The 2,561-nt window shown below is 48.5% G+C and overlaps 1 long non-coding RNA gene across 1 annotated transcript; it reads left to right on the forward strand.

Moving 5' to 3' along the window:
• Positions 1 to 1,297: 1,297 nt before the first annotated feature.
• Positions 1,298 to 2,231, forward strand: LOC133393354 (uncharacterized). Its single transcript, XR_009766118.1, has 2 exons — positions 1,298 to 2,003; positions 2,147 to 2,231. It is a non-coding gene; the product is annotated as an uncharacterized LOC133393354 (long non-coding RNA).
• The last annotated feature ends 330 nt before the right edge of the window (positions 2,232 to 2,561 follow it).

A 2,561-nucleotide genomic window follows, 5' to 3' on the forward strand; every position in this document is an offset into this window, starting at 1 on the left:
ATCGTATCAATAAAAATAATGGAATCAATCATTATAGAAAACCATTGCTGCCGCACAGGCTCTAGGTGTGGCTTTGCCCAACGGAGAGCGAGAGAAAATTACAGTTTTCATCGCGTGCCAGTCGTTTTATTTTTCTCTCCCCCCCCCCCTTTCCGTTAATATACACACAGCTACAACCATACCGCTCGTGCTGGTGTTTGTTTTTACAACGCTGCACTAAGAAAGGGTGGTGCAATAAAAATAGCATTAAAAAGAACCTCGCAAACCGTGCTGCCGCCTGTGGCTCTCTTCTTCGTACAGGGAAACACTTCGACTCCATACTGCAAGAAGCTGGTGCAGCCGTTGCAACTGGCGCAGCGTTTTGCAGAAACAACACGCCTACTTCGATAAAAAGCTACTGCCAGCCTGCACGCGGTGGCTGCGCTGTGATGTGAGCCAAACAGGGACGAACGGAAAAGCTTACCGCGTGCCGTTTCTTGTGCACGGGAGCACGATGCACATCTTCGCGCACACAACAGCACAAGCAACAAAACACACACACACACACACACACACACAAAATACACACAGTTGCAGCTGCGAATGCTGTTTTGCAGAAGCGCAGCGCAGCGTAGGAGCGTCGTCGGGATTTGTGTGTTGCACTTTGCCACCTCCTGCACCATGGAGGCACGGGCCATGGAGGCGAAAATATATGTATTCTTCCTTCCCTATGCACTCGCCGGGGTGTACATATGTACACTGTTGTGGAGGAGCGGGCGATGCCAATGCGCCTGTATGCCATTAACACAACAAACGATCGTTTGTTGCAGGCAAGGGCTCAGGAAAAATATTGAGAAACATTGCAATGCACCCGCTGCACCCGCGCAACGAAGCAAGTGCTCCTCCGGGCGAAGGAGGATGTAGCACTCCCCTGCATTTTCCTACAAGAAAGTGCACCTCCCGCTGCCCACCGTCCCTTCTCACAAGACATGCAAAGCCCTGCACACTGCACACAACAACCGAGCGTAGGGAGAAAGAGGTGGTTGTATTTAATTTGTATTTATGTAGAAATACTTACCCTCGCCCGTGATCGTGCATTTCGCTCTTCCCCGAACGGTCGCAGCGCTCTCGCTCGCTCTACATCATGCCCTCTCTTTCTCACATCCGATCTCCTTCTAGCAGGACTCTCGCCTTTGGCTGCTTGCGCAAGAAGCAGCCGAGAGCTCGCGCGCTCCGTCTTGCTCTGGCTGGCGCCCGGTCGCGCGCACACAGCTACACGAAGATGGCAGTGTTGGTCGGCTGTCGGCCGACAGTAGCAACCGGCAAGCAGCAGCAGCACTGGCAGTAGCAACCACCGGGCGGCAGCCCGTTAGTAGTCGCAGTAGCCGCATTTGCGACTCATCGCTCGCCTGCGATGTGTATGTAAATAATAAATAAACACAAATACACAACCCGAGTCTCAGGGAGAAAAACACACACAGGGCGCTCCCCCCGTTCTCGTCCCTGCTTTCCCCCCTCACCTCCACCCCCCCGTGTGTATGTGTGCGAATTCTTGTGCATTTTCTTCGGGCCCCGTCCGGCCCGTACGCATCCACCCGGCGCGTTTAACGGATTGTACCGAGCTAGAACACGGCCTGCTGTGTGTGTGTGTGTGCGGGACGGACGCAAATAAAACGTTTGTGTGGTGTGTTGTGTTGCATTTTAATATAAAGCATGTTTTGTGTTGCTTTATCCCGTTCAGTCGATGTTTTGACGCGCTGTTGTGTTGTAGTGTGTCGCCGGCCACCGAGCGACACTGCCGACGGGTTGCTTTGCGAGCGTACGCGCGTACCACGCGGTGTCCGCAGTACGGGGCCACGCGTGCCACCGTGGTTTCGGTTTCGGTAGTGATTTGCGTAGAGTAGAGTCCGTTCGCGTAGCGCGTCGTCGGCCAGCAGCCATGAACAGCAGTGACCGATCGCCCAGCATCAAGAGCGAGGAGGTCAGCCAGGACGTGCCGGAAGCGACGGAACACACAAACGCGGGTAATAATTTGGGTTGTGTAACGGTGTAACAAAACGCTCTTTCCGGTTTTCAGGAAAATATGTCTTTTGTATAACCAATTTGCCAAATTTCAGCACTCATCCCAGCAATCGTAACGCAGCAGCATAAATCAATCTCTTTACAGCATTATGATACTTTTTACTTTACAGCACATACAGCATAAACCATTTCTTAATAAAACTAATGGAGTGTTAAAAATGGATTCATGGTGTTACATTGTATAAATCAAAAGCTGTCCGAAAATTTGTTATAATTATACATTTTTGTGAGCATAAAGAGACATAGTTTGTTAATTGAAATTCGTAAACAAAAATCGTACAAAAACTCAATAAAAAATTTAAATTTTGATGGCTTCTAGCCAAGAAAATTGATTTTTATTTATTTTTGGTTTTTTTGAAAGAAATATATTTTTACAAACAAAAAAAAAACAGTTGCTCCAGTGCTGCAATGTTCTGATGAGATTTCCTTTGTTGATCATTAATTTATTGTCAAATAATTAAAAACTGAACCCCAAAATTATAACAATTTTATTCATTGGA

This window comes from Anopheles gambiae, chromosome 3, assembly GCF_943734735.2.
Source record: "Anopheles gambiae chromosome 3, idAnoGambNW_F1_1, whole genome shotgun sequence".
In the NCBI taxonomy this organism is placed as follows: Eukaryota; Metazoa; Arthropoda; class Insecta; order Diptera; family Culicidae; genus Anopheles; species Anopheles gambiae.